This window comes from Rutidosis leptorrhynchoides, chromosome 9 (assembly GCF_046630445.1).
Source record: "Rutidosis leptorrhynchoides isolate AG116_Rl617_1_P2 chromosome 9, CSIRO_AGI_Rlap_v1, whole genome shotgun sequence".
Lineage (NCBI taxonomy): Eukaryota > Viridiplantae > Streptophyta > Magnoliopsida > Asterales > Asteraceae > Rutidosis > Rutidosis leptorrhynchoides.
Window position 1 is genome coordinate 8195777 of NC_092341.1, and position 19354 is coordinate 8215130.

At 36.3% G+C, this 19354-nt stretch overlaps 2 long non-coding RNA genes across 3 annotated transcripts; both read right to left on the reverse strand.

Annotated features, from left to right (window-relative positions):
* Positions 1-10421: 10421 nt before the first annotated feature.
* On the reverse strand, positions 10422-12608 carry LOC139866759 (uncharacterized). 2 transcript variants are annotated; one of them, XR_011765609.1, is made up of 6 exons: positions 11978-12608; positions 11556-11773; positions 11331-11382; positions 11173-11247; positions 10744-10857; positions 10422-10653 (listed from the first exon to the last, which is right to left on the reverse strand). It is a non-coding gene; the product is annotated as an uncharacterized lncRNA (long non-coding RNA). The 2 variants fall into 2 exon arrangements; XR_011765608.1 differs by having other exon boundaries at positions 11549-11773.
* Positions 12609-12627: 19 nt separating this feature from the next.
* LOC139866760 (uncharacterized) lies at positions 12628-14097 on the reverse strand. The gene is made up of 3 exons (XR_011765610.1): positions 13705-14097; positions 13286-13338; positions 12628-12893 (listed from the first exon to the last, which is right to left on the reverse strand). It is a non-coding gene; the product is annotated as an uncharacterized lncRNA (long non-coding RNA).
* Positions 14098-19354: the final 5257 nt, after the last annotated feature.

A 19354-nucleotide genomic window follows, 5' to 3' on the forward strand; every position in this document is an offset into this window, starting at 1 on the left:
GATGCTACTTTTTGGTTGATCTACCATCCATATGCAAAGTTTTAAGTTTGTGGGTTTTTGTATAACTTATTTGGCATCTGTATTAATTTTGAAAAGTGTAATTGGGATGTACATTAATAATCCGTCCTAGGTTGTTTTTGGTCATTTTGTAGTTGTCATGTAATCGTCATTTTGTACTCTCTTTATCATACCGTTAATTGATATAACATATACGTTTCCAGTTTGTTTGATTAAGAGTTTCCGTGCAACGCACGGGCTCTTAAAGGCTAGTAAACCACATAAAAAGGGCACAATAGTAAAACCACGATGGTGTGCATACTTGTTCCTTCCTACACATCAACCCTTTTGGGCCAGCTTCATATTCATACCCACAAAAACACTTCACTTTCTAAAATCATGCCAACTAAATCACGGCATTACAACCACTTATGACTTCATCATCATCGATTTCGTCAACCACCAGCATAGATAACGTAAACGAAGATGAACACGTCTAGACTCAAATCAAAGCCGGAGAACGTTGTGACGCTGAATCCGAACCAGCTCTCGCAAGTTACTTATACTCCACAATCATATCTCATTCATCACTAGATCTTTATCTTTTCATTTAGGCAATAAATTGTCTTCTTCAACGCTTTTATTAACTCTTCGTTACGATCTGTTCCTTAATACATTTTCTTCCTATCAGTCTTTGCTCTCCGCTAGTGTTGCTGACTTACGCGCCACTCGTGAACGTGATCCCGCGCATATCACATTTGCTCATTGTTTCTTGAATTATAAAGGCTTTTTAGCTATTCCGGCCCATCGTGTGGCCCATAGACATTGGGCTTTGAATCGGAAGGCCCATTGCACTTGCGCTGCACTCACAGATATCAAATGTTTTCTCGGGGTGAAAAGAACGGATAAAGCAACAGCAACTCAAACTTATGAATCAAAATCAGTCACCATGAAAACATCAACATACAATCGGAGTACCAGCAGAAACAAATATGTGTGCCAAAATTAAGAACCAAGATTACAATCGTAAAAGAACAATACTAATAGTAGGTTCAAACAATTGATAAAAGAGATTTGGATTTTAGGGATTGAGTAGGTGAAGATGACCAGCGACTGTAATTGCTGAATGTGTGTCATTCTCTAACCCTACACATACAGCCATATAAATAAAGTCTCAAAAATGCAGAAAGTCCCCCTCCATAAAAGGCAAACGAACAGCAGCCCCCTTAAACTTTTAGCACATGAGCAAACAGCCCCCTTAAACTTTAGTACATGAGCAAAAGAGCCCTCAAGCATAGGAAAAACAGCACCACCAAACCTTACATAACCAACAGAAACACATTAAGTTAGACATGAGAAATAGAGAAAATAAGCTTGATAATTTAACATCCCCCCTCAAGCTTATTTTGGAACATGTCAACAAGTCCCAACCATTTTGAAAGGAGATTATGCTGAGCAGTACCCAACCCTTTAGTTAGAATATCTGCAAGTTGATTTGCAGACTCAATTTTTTCGGTTCTGATTAAACCAGAAGTAACTTTATGTCTTATAAAATGTAGGTCAATGTCAAAGTGTTTGGTTCTATCATGAAAGACAGGGTTGGCTGCAATTTGAATTGCAGAGCTGTTGTCACAGAACAGGGTAATGGGAAGATTGACTTTAATATTAAAGTCAAGTAGAAGGTTTTTTAACCACACAATTTCACAAGCAGTGGACCCCATGGCCCTATATTCAGCTTCAGCTGAGGACCTGGAGATGGTAGCTTGTTTTTTGCTTTTCCAAGAGACAAGTGACCCACAAAAGAACACAAGATATCCAGTAACAGATTTCCTATTAAGCTTGCACTTTGCCCAGTCAGAGTCACAGTAGGCATGCAGGGAGTACCCCTTGCCTTTCATCATTTGAATACCCTTGCCAGGAGCACCCTTTAGGTACCTTAGAACCCTAATGGCAAGGTCAAAGTGAGATTGCAGAGGGGCATGCATGTATTGACTGAGCACCTGGACAGCAAAGGAAATATCAGGCCTAGTGAGAGATAAGTAGATTAATCTCCCAACAAGCTTTTGATACTCAGTGAGATTGGTAATGGGTTTATCCTTGTCACTAGGTTCACATGCCACACATAAGTTTTGTTCAATGGGGGTTGACACAGGTTTACACCCAAGCAAGCCATAGTCATTTAGAAGATCAAGGCAATACTTTCTTTGAGACATGCATATACCATCATTATTTTCCAGAATTTCAATACCAAGGAAATATTTCAGTTTTCCCAAGTCCTTAATCATAAATTTGGATTTTAAATTTTTTTTGACTTGGTCAATTTCATCAGGGTTGTTCCCAGTGATCACAATATCATCCACATAAACAAGCAGGGCAATAAACACATTATCATTATTCTTCACATACAAAGAGTAGTCAGATTCACTTTAAGTAAAACCATTTTCAACCAAGGCAGAGTTCAACTTCTCATTCCATTGCCTTGGTGCTTGTTTAAGCCCATATAAAGATTTGGACAGTTTGCACACTTTGGTTTTATCAGAGTCACTATAGTATCCTTTAGGCAAGGTCATGTAAACATCCTCATGAAGGTCACCATAGAGAAAAGCATTGTTAACATCAAGTTGATATAAGGGCCACCCATTTTGAACAGCAATGGTAATAAAACATCTGACAGTAACATGTTTTACCACAGGAGAGAAGGTCTCATCATAGTCTATGCCCTCCTTTTGACTGTAGCCTTTAGCTACAAGTCTGGCCTTGTACCTCTCAATCTCTCCATTTGACTTATATTTAATTTTATAGATCCATTTATTCCCAACATGAGTCCTATCATCAGGAAGGTCAGTGATAACCCATGTGTTGTTTCTAATGAGAGCTTCCATTTCTAGGTTCATAGCCTCAACCCAATTGGGATCAAGGCAGGCTTCCTCATAAGATTTAGGTTCAATAGATTTATTCAGATTGGACACAAAGCACAAATTATCAGAACTTAGCAAAGAATAGTTAACAACCTTTTCTATCCCATACTTAACTTTACCCTCTATCACATAGTCATCAAATTTCCTAGGCATTGCAGTGTTTCTGGAAGATCTCCTTAGGACTTCAGGTTCATTATGAACCTCAGGTTGTTGTGACCCATCATTATTGTTATCAGTATTGCCCTCAGGAGAAGTAGAGTGATCATTTAAAGTTGCTGTAGGACTACAATCAGGTTCATGGTCATTGTTACAATGACTAGCACCATGATCATTATCACTACTGCCATCATTATCACTTACATCTCTCCCTTCATCATTGGGACTTTCAGTGTCAGTTTCAAAAAAGGTAAAGTTTTCACTATTAAAAAAGTTTTTGTGGTTTAAAGCATTTGCATCAGTTGTAGACTCTTTTGATTTTAAAGGAAACACAGTTTCATAAAACTTGACATCCCTAGAAAACAAAATATTTTTTGACTCAATATCATAAAGTTTATAACCTTTTTTTTCATTTGAAAAACCAATGAGAACACATTTTAAGGACCTACTTTGAAATTTGTCAGAAGGATTTAAAACAGCAGCAAAACATAAACATCCAAAACACTTTAAATGGGAGAGATTGGGTTCACTTTTAAAAATCATTTCATAGGGGGTCTTTCCAGAAAGCACAGCAGTGGGAGTCCTATTGATGAAATAGCAAGCAGTTAGAACACATTCACTCCACATATTTAGGGGCAAACCCCCTTGAAACATAAGGGCCCTAGCTACATTTAGCAGGTGTCTGTGTTTCCTTTCAACTATTCCATTCTGTTGTGGTGTGTAGGCACATGTAGTTTGATGAATAATTCCTTTGTTTGACACAAGATTGTGAAATTTAGAGTTCAAGAACTCAGTTCCATTATCACTTCTAAAGATTTTGATTTTAGCAGAAAATTGATTTTCAATGAGATTTACAAAGATATTAACATTATCATAAACTTCATCTTTAGATTTTAGCATATATAGCCACACAGCTCTGGAATAGTCATCAACAATAGTCAAGAAATACTTAAAGCCCTCTCTACTTTGGATTCTAAAGGGACCCCATAAATCAAGGTGAATTAAGTCACCAAGAGAGTTAGATTTATGATTACTCAAAGGGAAAGGGTCCCTTGTTTGTTTTGCCTGATGACAAATATCACAAGGTTCATTTTCAAAAGTATCTTTTAAGTTTAATTTTTGTTTTAAAACATTTAGAACCTGATTGGATGGGTGTCCAAGTCTAGAATGCCAAAGTTTAGAAGACACATAACAATTACTCACATAAGGAACAGAATCAAACAAGTACAGGCCATCATGTTGGCTACCAGTCCCCTTTATAGTCCCCTTTTTCAAGTCCTGAATATAACATTTAGAGTCATTAAAGCTAACCATTAGATTGCTATCTTTTGAAAGTTTGTGCACAGATAAGAGACTGACACAGTATTCAGGAACCACAAGAACATCAAACAGAGTCAAATCATTTGTCAACTTTAAATTCCCAACCCACTTGATTTTGGCCTTAGTTCCATTTGGGTGACCAACAGAAAGATTAAGTTTTGACACATCAATGACATCACAAAGAAGTTTTTCAGACATGGTCATGTGCTGGTTTGCACCAGAGTCAATGATCCAACTAGGATATATAACTTTGTTTTGAGAGCAATTAAAGTTGAAAAATTTATCAAAGTTGGAATTAAATTTTTTGCTATTATTGAATAGGATACCTGAAGCATTAGCATGACTGGATGTGGCAGCAGGCTTATCATTGATAAGACTGAGAAGCTTGAGCATTTGTTCATTTGAGAAGGACATGGGTGTGCCAGGAGGGTTACCCTCATCAGGAGGGTTGGAAACACTGTTATTGGCAGAAGGTCTAGGGGCAGTGGGTCTCCAACTGCCAGAACTAGGTCCATTTCTTTTGTATCCAGGTGGGTATCCAATAATTTCATAACATCTTTCAATTGTATGACCTACCTTGCTACACTTTTTGCACTTAAGACTGGTGTTAGGACCTCTATTATTATTACCATTATTATTTTGAAATCTGTGATTAGAGGTTTGGGCAATGAAAGCAGAAGTTTGGTGTTTAGTTGTGATATCTTTGTTGGAGAAACCCCTGTGGGATTCTTCCCTTGATACCACAGCATAGGCAGTCTTGACATCAGGAAGAGGGTCTCTTAAAAGGAGGTTACTCCTAACAGACATATAGCAATCATCCAATCCCATGAGGAATTGCATAAGTTTGAGGGTCTTGTTGTGATCAGCAATGTGAGTTGCAGCAACACAGTTACAGGTGGGTATGACAACTAAGGTTTCATATTGTTTCCACAAGGCATTCAAACTATGATAATATTCAGACAAAGAGGATCCATTTTGTTTTAAAGAGTTGATTTTATGGTGAACATTAAAAATAACAGACCCATCAACCTTGTCATATGTTTCCTTTAGTTCAGTCCAGATACTTGAAGCATTCTTTGAAAAAATGAGACCAGAGTAAAGTTCATCAGCTATTGACCCAAGTAACCAGGACAGGACAACAGAGTTGCACCTATCCCATTGTTTAGACAAAACTTCATCAGTGGTATTTTTAATGCAAGTGCCATCAATAAAGCCAACTTTGTTTTTAGTTTCAAGAGCAAGTAACACAGATCTACTCCATATTTTATAGTTTTCAGTCCCTTTAAGTTTTAAAGAGATTAAAGGTGTAGTGGAGGTGTCACTAGGGTGAAGGTAAAGTGGATCCCCAAAGTCCAGTTTGGTAATCAAAGTAACAGCAGAAGCTTCAGTATCCCCCATGAGGGCAGCAAGAGCAAACAAAACACAAAAAAGACAGTAGAACAGAACCACACACAATAAGAAAATTAACACATAACACACAGACAAAATCCCAAAATAACAGACCAAGAATACCTGTAAGGATAAAGAGACAAAACAGATAATAAGCAAGAGAGGTCACGAATCAACCAAGTGCTTGATCAGGTATTCACACGTTTCAAGAACGTAGATCAAGAGTTGGGCACTGGGATTCGGTCAATAAGGGGTGATACAGATAAAATAAAAGAGGAAAAGGAAGTGTACTCCCCTATAGAGCAATAATACTCTATCACAGTAACACAGATCAGCGGAAGGCGATTAGCAGCAGAGCACGATTAATAACCAATCAACAAACTGGTGCAGAAAATCGGATCAATAACCAATCGAGCCCTAACCCTAATTTTAAAATTTGGGTTTCTTTCAAACAGTCGATTCACCAGCAGCAGATCACGAGCCTAAGCTCTGATACCATGAAAAGAACGGATAAAGCAACAGCAACTCAAACTTATGAATCAAAATCAGTCACCATGAAAACATCAACATACAATCGGAGTACCAGCAGAAACAAATATGTGTGCCAAAATTAAGAACCAAGATTACAATCGTAAAAGAACAATACTAATAGCAGGTTCAAACAATTGATAAAAGAGATTTGGATTTTAGGGATTGAGTAGGTGAAGATGACCAGCGACTGTAATTGCTGAATGTGTGTCATTCTCTAACCCTACACATACAGCCATATAAATAAAGTCTCAAAAATGCAGAAAGTCCCCCTCCATAAAAGGCAAACGAACAGCAGCCCCCTTAAACTTTTAGCACATGAGCAAACAGCCCCCTTAAACTTTAGTACATGAGCAAAAGAGCCCTCAAGCATAGGAAAAACAGCACCACCAAACCTTACATAACCAACAGAAACACATTAAGTTAGACATGAGAAATAGAGAAAATAAGCTTGATAATTTAACACGGGGACTGCTGGATGGGTTGACAAAGTCAACACAGGGCTAACATGTCCCTGCCGATACACATGTTTTTGCAACAATCAAATGTTTTCTCTGTTGATATCCCTGCCGCTAGGGTTGGAAAAGGTATTTTTTATTTAAATTTTTAATAGAAGTGAAATTATTATTACCTTATTCTATTCTATATATATAAAAGAGAGAGCTGAAATGAATAGTAAACTTCATAAGTTTTACAAATTTACAACAAATTTTTTATTTATTATAACTCAACCTCATCTTTTTTAATACTTAACTCTATAGTTCTTATAGAGAAAGTCATTACTCTCTCTATTCGACGGATTAGGAGATTGCTTCCGAGTGTACCTCCGACCAATAAGTAGGTTTTTTTTTTAAATAGTAAAATAAAATTAAGACGCTATGAAAATGGTGGAATCAAATTTCCATGAGTTTTAAATCCTGTCTAGAATTCAATTTAGGCTCTAAACGGCAGTCAAGACGTCAATAAATCGACGCTTGTTGTTGACTCACAAAAAGAGCCAAAGCTTTAGTCGAGTATCTATTTGTTTTAAATAAGTTTGTGTACCATACTACCGTATATGTAATTTGTTGTGATTCCATTGATTATCGGCAATCACTTTTTGGTTGTTATATTAAAAAAGCGGACATGTATCTTTTAAACAATTTCTATCTAATTCATGTTAATATAAGTTTAGACTGATGCACGAAAAGCATAAGACAAAGTTAAGTTTCAGGAAATGTATATCACGATGCAAGGTCGTAAAAGTTGTTAGTCGAGATCAATCGATCGGGACCTTATAGAAACAAATCAGCTAAGTCAGGTGAACGTTCACCAAATTTGACTTTGACTGTATTAGATCAATTTTGAACTAATTAATTCGATTTTTACTGACAACTAGATATTTTTTACAATTTTAAAGTATAAACCGGTGTAATTGGAGATTATTTGGACTAGACTAATGTCTGCAGTCAGTCTCAGAAATGAGCTTTTCAAAACGTTGATTGCAAATCCTTCATTTAGATCGAGAGACTTTTACAGAAACCCAATAATACGGATATGTAAAATATGTTTCATCTATACACCTATATTTTAACCCACGCTAAGTACCTTTAAGAGTTAAGACTATAAATATATCATATACTTTCAGTTATGTTCCAATTTAAGTTATATACTTCAAAAAATAACATTTTAGGTCATAAATTTAAAAAATGTGTTAATGTAAACAAAATGTCGCCGGTTATTTGCTAGACCGGTAAAACTAAGTATGTATCATTTTTTGAACCGGAAAAATTAAACGAATAGTCCATGTGGTTTGTTGAATTTTTGCGTGCAGTCACTGAGGCTACCGGACATTAAAAAAATCTCATTAAGTCAAATCACGTGTGTGGCTTTTGATTTGAACAACTCCCACAGATGAGTTAAATGAAAAACGCGAGAAATATAAAAACACAAAAATGCCCTTACATGCTTAGCTTGTGACTCTACTTTAACAGAAAAAATTATATATATATATATATATATATATATATATATATATATATATATATATATATATATATATATATATATATATATAGTGGTAGGATCAATGCGGAAGTAACCAATTGGGGGGAAGGCGGGGGAAGCAATTTTTTTTTTATTTTTTTGAAAAAACTTTGTTCCCTAACATTATAGATTGGATGAAAATATGAACATTTAAAAAAGAAACTTTGTGATAAATGTTTTTATTTTAACAATTATCGTGTTTTTCGAGCGTATTTTGAGAGTTTAGAAATTAGGGTTTAGATATTAGGGTTTAAATATTAGGGTTTAGATATTAGGGTTTAGAAATTTAGGGTTTAGGGTTTAGATTTAGGGTTTAAATTTAGGATTTTGATTGAGTTTTTAACACGAACGGTTTAGAGTTTAGGGTTTTGAGTTTAGTCCCTAAACCCAAAATCTTAAACCCTAAACTATAAACCGTTCGTGTTAAAATATTCAATCTAAACCCTAATTTCTAAACCCAAAACCTAATTTCTAAACCCAAAACCCTAATTTCTAAACCCTAATAGCTAAACCTTAATTTTTAACCCCCTAATTTCTAAACCCTAATTTCTAACCCCTTAAAAAAAAAACTCAGAATCAAAACATTCAATGCATTGAATGTTTTCATTTTTTTCTTCGAGCGTTTTACTACCAAAATAATAACATTCATCACAAAGTGTCTTTTTTAAATATTCATATTTTTATTTGATCTCAATGCCTGAAATTTTTTTTCGAAAAAAACTAAATTTTTTTTACTTCCCCCAAAAAAGTGCTTCCCTCTTGATTATATATATATATATATATATATATATATATATATATATATATATATATATATATATATATATATATATTGAAACATAAGTATTATGTTTATAGTCTACGCTAGTATTTTTTAAAGTATATAACTTTATAAGAATAAAAATGAAAGTATATGAGCTATTTGCAGATTTAACCTTACTTATAACGACATGGTAGATAATGGAACCCCGTCAAACATGTGATCACTCGATTAATAACATCTCTAATATAATGGTTTTACTAACACACGGGTTAAACACCTAATTAGCTGTGCTAAAGGTGTTTTATCAAAACTACTTTTTTATCATTATAAGACCACTCGTAACAGCCATCGGCAACGTCGTTGCCGGCTGATTTGGACACCGGAAACCGCCGTAACAAGGCGTTTTCGGGTGGCGTTTTCGGGGCGTTGGGAGACTTCCAACGGGTGAGAAAACGTGTGTTGAAGCCACGTGTCGTCTTGTGATTCGTTGGTCAATCCAACCGTTTGAAAATGTAACGGCTATTAAAAAAAAATTTACCTTTTTTTTTATTATATAAACACTACAATACCAAACCTCAAATACATACACACAATATTCTACAAAACATCTCGTAAACACTCTAATCTTCTTACAAATTTATCAAAATGTCTAACACTCCAAACACACCAATCACTCCACGAAACCAAGATCACGAAGAACCCGCAACACCACTCTCCAATACCCGACCGTTTTCTAATCTTTTGGTGTTCAGGAGTGCTAACCAACCCGGAATCGCAAACCAACCAATACTCACGCCAAGTCCACAACAATACGCTCATGTAACTCGAAATTTGTTCGGGTTAAATCAACAACCACCACCACCCTTGATACCACTAGCGTTAGAACAACAACAACAACAACAACAATGGGCATTTTTTCAACAACAACAACAACAAATGTTTCAATCGCAACAACAACAAATGTTCCAAACTCAATCTCAAGCGCAACAATCTCTATCGCAATCTCAATCTCAATCTCAATCGGAAGAACCACGACGACGGGTAGCTCGAAAACACTCAAGAAAGGGCAAAGGTATATTATTCTCTCTCTCTCTCTCTCTATATATATATATATATATATATATATATATATATATATATATATATATATATATATATATATATATATATATATATAATATTATATAATATGTATTATAAGTAATATATAATTATATATATACCTACTGTTGCTATATTTAATATGTATTTAATTATAAGTAATATATAATTATTTTAACCTACTATTACATACATATTATAAATATATATTTAACTAGGTTGGTGCCCCGCGCTTCGCTGCGGGTTTTGAACAATTGTAGAGTTTCATTAACATCTGAAACATTAAGTATTGTTATGCACCAACACTATTTAAGAGTATGTATCAGAATGATAACACAGTATGATAACACATCAAACTATTGAAGGCGCATAAGTAGCAATTTGTTGGCAGCATAAGTTTCAGTACATGGTGGATTGAACTCATCCTCGACTGCTATATAGAACTGCTACATAGAACTGCAAGAGCAAGATTGCAAGTCAAATTCAAAAAATGCCGTGCTACGAATCACATGATTTATTCATATGAGTAAGATTGCAAGTAAGTACCTTCAAATTGTACACGAACAGAAATTTTACGTGACAATGGACGACCCACGACGACACTCGAACCTAATGAATGCACTACTTGTTGAAACGTACCCGGAAAACCCCCACATGTGGCTGCAAAATATCAGCATAAAGTCAACCAAAGAAGTAAAAAAAGGACCCAATCACATTGTTGTACATTTTTATCTTAGATTATCTTGGATAAGAAAAGTAATTGAGCAAAAGTATAAGATAAAAAGGGTTTCATGAACTTATATGAAACGTATAACTGAACTAATTCCTACATAAGTAACATTTTATTTTTGTTATAGTATTTCATGAACTATATGAAACGTATAACTGAACTAATTCAGACATCTCGGGTAAAGAATATGGCATTTTATTATAATGTGTCGCGTTGATTGATAAGAGATGATAAGTAGGCCATACCTCGACAGTTTTTGCTACAATGTTAAGTCCAAGGATTTCTATAGCTCCGGAGCTTGCAACTGCTCTAGCTACAACCTATCAGAGATCCAAAGTAAATTTCAGATAAGAAAAGAATTTGAACTATCAAATATATATTCACATATAAATTCAAATGTTACCAGTGCTGCGACAGAAGATTCTTCAGCACAAAGTCTTGCACGGATCCAGTGGCTGTAACGTTAATATATTTTACAAAAGCGCACTTACGCTTAATATGCTTGGTCAATTTGATAATAAGCATAACAATTCTCTATAGACCATACTCGCATAGTAAATTAAATTATACTCGTAATATATACTAATTTAGTTGCTATAAATGGTAACCAAAATAACATACATCATACTTCGCAGATTTCAAAAATGCACTCATCGAGCCGTTAGTATCCATTCTACAATATTCAGGTGAGAGCATCAATTTCGCTTTTACTCCAAACGGCGTATTTGTTACAATCATTCACTACATGCATAGTTTTCATAGGGTAGTCCATGCAACTTTGTTTCTGTGTATATCCTCTTCATAGCCTTCAGCCCAAAAAAACATAACATTCACCCAAAAAGCTATCTACACACAAAATGATATAATTAGTAAATAATCAGCTTACTGTTATTTTTTGAAAATTGGTCTTTCAAAATTAAATACAAAAAACGTCACCACTTACGCAAACAAACCAAAAGAGATGCATAACTAATAAATTAAATACAGAAAATGCAAACAAAAGCACTATCGAAGATGGTTTAGTCAACAAAAAAGTGTGAAGGAGATAACCTTTAACAACTGGCTGAGTCGTGCACGCCAAAAAATCCATCGCTGAACGGGAACCACGGTGCTGGAAGAATTCTCGGACAAATTGTGAGCAAAAATCCAGTAACATGGCTTTGGGTTCAAATGACACTGCTCTTGTATAAATTAATCTAAATGGCTATCAAATGAATCTGAATACCCTTTTTTATTTTGTTTCCTATAAAAAATATCCAACACCTTAAACCAAAGCATATCTAAAATCAAATTGAAGTAACCTTCAAAGACTTTGTATCTACCATAAGAAAACCAAAGGAAAGAATTACATAGATGCTGGTGGTAACTCGGGCCACCAGTTTACTAACAATTCCGATAACCGGTGAACAACGAACTCCGGTGAATCACATTGAAATCCGGCAAACCACATCGAAATCCGTTTGTTGCAGACATGGGTTAGAACGATTTAATTATTAAAAACTACACATTTTTAAACAACATGAATTCAATCCACATTGACTTATGTACTAAACTAAGTTATGAGTCTTCTAAATGGTGATCCGTCTCATCAAAAATTTCCTCCTACATGACATAATTTTTTTTTTCTTCAGATACATAATGCTATGCATTATTAATTTTCATATTAAAGAAAATATAAAGATTTACCTGTAAGTCTGTAACAGCTCTTCGATTACATCTCCCATTGTTATTACACCAACTGCTTCTTCATCAGGGACTTGAAGTGGGTTTCCATCAATATCTAAGATGTCTGAATACATTTTTTATTCCATTTTTTCACTGCTAAAGTTGCCTTTAAAAGAGTTGTTACCCTTTCCCGGGAAACTTTTCCACTGCTTGATTGATCTTTTGGTCTTTAAACTCTTCTCTATAGGAGTTTTATCATAATCCCCATCGACATCAACACGCACTTCCCCAACATCTTTTTCTAATAAATGGGAGAGATTATTAGAATTAGTAAATTAATTTAAAAAATCGATCTTTAGTAGAGTTTGGTAGAGGTGACAATTTTGAACCATTTGATTATGAATGGATCGATTTGGGTTATGTTTGGTTTTAGAAATATATAGGCCAAGACAGCTAGTTTTAATGCATAAAACCTCCCCCAGTTGATTACTCAAAAAATTAAGATAACTTAACTTTCTAATCATATTAGATCCGCTAATGGTCTAATTATAAAGAAAATTTGGACAAAAAGTGGTTCCACTCTATCAAACCCACAGAAAGACTACCCATTTACAAAATCGACTCAAACACGTTTTGACCCGTTAACCCAAACTCCAATGTGTCCACCTCTGGTATTCAGTATGAGCGCTTTACCTGATAATGGGGTTTTCATGCCAGGCTGCTCTATTTTAGTATTTATGAACTGTCTAACAACAAAGAGTGTAAGGTGTAAAGAACGTCAAATACAAAAATATGAAACAATCAGATACATACAATCTATTTTACATGGTTTACCTCCTGCTAAATTGGATGCCAATTGCTAATCATTTGTTTCAAGAGAAGTAAACTTAAAATCTTCCTTCTTTCTTTTTTCTTAAATATGATTTGACATTAATTTTGTGTAGCATCTTCCATGTATTTGCATAATTCTTTTTAATTTTTTTAGCTAATTATTAATTAATTTGTAATTCACTTGCATCAAAATCACTTCCTATTTCACAAACCCACAACTTAGGGTTTATACAAACTCTAAACATCAAATTAAGAAGCTGGTAGTATAAAAAAAAAATTACCTGTTAGAAACCGAATTTGCTTGCCTCCATTTTGGTGTTTCTTTAAACCGTCACCTGGAGTTTCTAACAGGTTTGTGTATGTGTAAATAATAGAGTGATTCATGTTTAATTTGTGGATTTATCTTCTCTCTTGTTCCTCTATAAACCGTCGGCTGTGGTGCCTTTTTATCTTGTAGAACCCTAAGGTTGTATAGTAGAAGCAGGGTTTTTTTTTTTTTTTTTTTGGAATTAGAAGGGAGGAGGGTAGAAGAGATGATGAAGACACTGGTGGAAGAATGGTGGAGAAGGATCTGGAGGGTTGAGGGGAGTGTGAGATTTTTAGTAACAGTGTAACAGTGAAAGGACACTTTATTGTTTAGAAGGAAATGGGTCGGGTAGGAGATGAAATTGGGGAATAACAAATAGTGTTGGAGAGCTATGTTGCGGAACAGTGTTTAGAATTTGCTCAAATGTAATATGTATAATATACTAATACGTAATACAATTTGTATATATTGTAGGTAAAGAGGTAGAAGAACCGACAAAAAAGAACGCGAGGGGATGGTCACAAAAGGAGTTTTTATGGTTAGCCGAGTGTTTTTGTGATACCTCGGAAAATCCTATAGTTGGGAGATCACAAAAACGGGTTAGTTTTTGGGGAAGGGCGATGGAAACGTTCAATAACAACGAATTTGGATGGGTACGAAACGAAGATTCAATGTCTTCAAAGTGGCTTGATTTTAAACAAATCGTGTAGCGAGTTTTTGCCAATTTATCAAGACATTAAGGATCATTGGCGTAGTGGGGCAAATGACGATGATGTTTACCAAAACGCGTTGCAAGCTTACTATGATCGATACACCAAAAACTTTATTAACAAGGACGCCTTTTTTTCTTGAAAGAACATTCGAAGTGGATCATTCCAAATGATCCGGTTGCTAGAGCTCAAGCTCAAGGTGAAGGTGAAACAGGGTATCGTGTGGATATGACGGGTGTAGCGACCCGACCAAATTGTCATTGACGGCGCCGTCTACTTAGGTCCCGTTACGTGGTCATAAGTCTTTAAAACAACGTTTGACCAAAAGATATGTCGCATTCATTTCAAATGTAAAGGTTGTTCAAGTTTACAAGAATAGTTCCACCACAAGTTACGATACAAAGTTTTAAGTACAAATGAAACTTATGCGACACAATTTAAAAGTATCCAAAAGACGCTCCATGTATGCATATATACTCGATATCCCATGCAAGTATCAAAATAATGAGCGGAAGCATGTATCATGTATCGTTCAAGGACCTGAGAAAAAACATAGAAATCTGTCAACGAAAACGTTGGTGAAATCATAGGTTTAAGTAAGTAAGTACAAGTGAACCACAAGATTTGCATCAATGAAATAATAGTAATACATTCCCAAAAGTTTGTTTCACGAGCACCCAATTATCAATGCTTAACGTTTTCTTCCATTGAACCCCATCACTTAGTGCTAGAACATACACTGTTTCTCGAAAATATATTTCATTCGTAAACGGTAGCGAACCGTTTGAATGAGGGTTTGTCAAACCCATATGGATCCATATAACGTAAGTTCTCGCTTACACCCGGCAAGTGTAACTAATGATAATCGAATTGAGGATTTTGTTCTAAACTCGTATGTAGAATGTTTGTTTTCCTGTACTTGTGTTCACTTAGTAAAGAAATGTTTATGTTTTCTCATCCCAAATGTAAGTTCAAAAAGAGTAAAAGTGGGACTATGATCTCACCTTGAGTGCACGAGTAGTAAAGTACTTCACAAAATAACGTGTGCGAAGGATAGTGCTAGTCTTGACCTAAACAAATAGGTCGTATCAATAACGGTAAACACGATAGGTCAAAGATGTTCAATTAGTCCTATGGCTCGTTACGACTCGATTATTTAGCATGTGAAATCAAATTGTCAAGTTTCATGCAAGATACAAGTATATAAACAAGTTAGGAAGGTTGCAAAATCATTTGGTTAAGTTTGACAAAAAGTCAAACTTTGGTCGGTCAAAGTCAACGAAAAAGTCAACACGTTCGGGTCGTGTTTCGAACTATTTTTCTGAGGTTTTTAATCATGTATGGGCATGCTAGGACAAGTTACATGTGAATCGGAGGTGCGTAGCATAGCAAACATTATTCGAAAATTGACCAAGTTGGACAGACCCAAACGGCGCGCCGCGCGGGTATATGGCGCGCCGCGCCAATACCTGTGCAGAGAATTCTGGCAGTTTTTAAGTTTTATGCACGAACCTAACTTCAAACAATCACCATTTATGATCCGCAAACAATCAAGACGAGTATCTTATACCGTTGGGAAGGTAATTTGACGAGGAAAACAACTAAACACATTTCATCAATCAATCTACCTATTACAACAACCAAAACCGCATCTAATGCTTAACATTAACCGCATACAAGTTCATAAATGCAATTCAATGATTCGGGCAATCAATTTACATGAATGATATGCCGTTTCGAAGGTAATAAAGCATACAATCCAACTAAACACTTACCAATAATAATCCATGGCATTCAATGCATCAAAAGTCCATTTCAAGTTCATCAAACCCTAACCCAAATTCACCAAAATCAATAATCAAGTTCATGAAGTTTTCTAAGGCAACCTACACATCAAATTGAAGCTAGAGATGCTAGTAACACAATTAAAGCATCAACTTTTAACATCTAACAACATATGATCATCCAAAATTCAAGAACAACACACCAAAATTCAAGTTCATGCTAGTTACACTAAAACAACGAGATCGAGCATATAAATCATATATTCATGTTAGACTTGAGCCATAGACACTAATTAACACTTTTATAAGTTAAAAACATCAAGAACACAAAATCTAGTGATTTTAGAAAGTTACCCAAACGAGATGAAGTTGGTACCAAAATGAAGAGGATGAAGAGAGGATCACGAATATGTAATTTATTTTGTTGTAAGCCTCCTAGATCGAATTTAGATGATGATTGAATGAATTTGGAAATTGGGTGTGTTCTTGCTAGAGAGAAAGAGAGAGAGAGAGAGAGAGAGAGATGGTTGAATGGTGGTGATTGGGGTGGACTAGGTGACCTAGTCAACTAGTTTGCCCCGTGTCAATTTTAGTCCCTCGAGTTTGTAGTCGGGTGCGGAAAATACCTAAACGGAATATTTTAAAACGCGTATTAACGGGAGATGTTATAAACATATAACGGAGTTTAAATTAGTATAACGGAAAAGAAAACGAAAAAAGGCGGGATGTTACATTACCTACTCCTTAAAAGAAATTTCGTCCCGAAATTTAAGTAGGCGTAGTAGTCGTTGTTTCTTCCTCGAGATCTTGCGTTTCCGAATTCACGAATAGATGAGGATACTTCCTTCGCATTTGATCTTGTCTTTCCCAAGTAAACTCGGGTCCCCTTTTGGCGTTCCAACGGACTTTAACAATCGGGATTCGGCTTTGTTTCAATGTCTTGACGGAGGTGTCCACAATTTCAACCGGTTCCTCCACAAAATGAAGTTTGTCATCAATAGTAAGTTCTTCGAGAGGGATGACGATATCGGGTTCAGCAAGACACTTTTTCAAGTTAGATACATGGAAGGTAGGATGAACGGAGTTCAATTGAGGCGGAAGATCTAAACGATAAGCAACGGTTCCAATACGCTCCAAGATTTCGAAAGGACCAATATACCGCGGATTTAGCTTCCCGCGTTTCCCAAAACGGATTACACCCTTCCAAGGTGCGACTTTTAACATTACTCGGTCACTGACTTGAAATTCAAGATCGTTGCGTCGTTTGTCGGTATAGCTCTTTTGACGACTTCGGGCCGTCCTAAGCCTATCTCGGATTTGAACGATTTTCTCGGTGGTTTCGTGAATGAGTTCGGGTCCGGTGATTTGCACGTCGCCTACCTCGGCCCAACAAAGAGGTGAACGACATTTGCGGCCATATAGCGCTTCAAAAGGTGCGGCTTTAATACTCGCGTGATAACTATTGTTGTAAGAGAACTCGGCGAGAGGTAAGTGCTTGTCCCAAGCTTTTCCGAAATCAACCACGCAAGCTCGTAACATGTCCTCTAAGGTTTGAATTGTACGTTCGCTTTGTCCATCGGTTTGAGGATGATATGCGGTGCTCATGTCTAAACGCGTTCCCAACGCTTCTTGCAATGTACGCCAAAATCTAGAAACGAAACGGCCATCTCGGTCGGAGATAATCGATAAAGGTACACCGTGTCGGGCTACGATCTCCTTAATGTAAAGTTGTGCAAGTTTCTCCATTTTGTCCGTTTCTTTCATGGCAAGGAAGTGTGCGGATTTGGTGAGACGGTCAACAATAACCCAAATGGTATCATAACCGCCCGTCGTTTTTGGTAGTTTGGTGATAAAATTCATCGTTATTCTTTCCCACTTCCATTGCGGGATCTCGGGTTGTTGAAGTAGTCCGGACGGTCTTTGGTGTTCGGCTTTGACCTTGGAACATGTCAAACACTTGGAAACATAAGTAGCTACGTCCCTTTTGATGTTCGGCCACCAATATAGTTGTTTAAGGTCGTGGTACATCTTATTGGCACCGGGGTGAATCGAGTATCGTGACTTATGGGCTTCATCTAAAATAAGGCTTCGTAGATCCCCATAACTAGGCACCCAAATTCTTCCGGCGAAATATCGGAGTCCGGTTTCTTTAACTTCGAATCGAGAGGTGAGGACGTTCAAGTGTTCGAGAGAGATGTTTTCATCCTTGAGAGCCTCATCTTGGGCTACCCGAATTTGGCTATTAAGGTTGGTGTGAATGGTGATGTTTAAAGCTCGGACACGGAGAGGCACCGCTCTTTCTTTTCGACTTAAGGCATCGGCTACTACATTTGCCTTCCCGGGATGGTAACGAAGCTCGCAATCGTAATCGTTTAAGGTTTCAATCCACCTTCGTTGTCTCATGTTTAGTTGCTTTTGATCGAAAATGTGTTGAAGGCTTTTGTGATCGGTGAAGATAGTACTCTTGGTTCCATAAAGATAGTGTCTCCACATTTTAAGTGCAAAGACAACGGCTCCGAGTTCGAGATCATGTGTCGTATAGTTTCGTTCATGAATTTTGAGTTGTCGAGAAGCATAAGCAATGACTTTCGTTCGTTGCATCAATACACACCCAAAACCATGTTTTGAGGCATCGCAATATACAACAAAGTCATCATTGCCTTCGGGAAGTGACAAGATAGGAGCGGTGGTTAGCTTCGTTTTCAAGATTTGGAATGCGGATTCATGTTCGGTCGCCCAAATAAATTTCTTTCCCTTGTGAGTCAATGCGGTTAGAGGACGTGCAACCAAAGAGAAATTTTCGATGAATCTACGATAGTACCCGGCGAGACCCAAGAATTGACGAATGTGAGTAGGAGTAGTAGGAGTCTCCCATTTACTAATGGCTTCGATTTTCGTGGGATCGACTTTAATACCTTGATCACTTACAACATGACCAAGAAATTGAACTTCCTTTAACCAAAATTCACACTTGGAGAATTTGGCATAGAGTTGTTCTTGTCTTAAAAGTTCAAGCACAAGTCGGAGGTGTTCCTCGTGTTCTTCTTCGCTTTTTGAATAGACTAAAATATCATCGATGAACACGATAACGAATTTGTCAAGATACGGTTTGCACACGCGGTTCATAAGA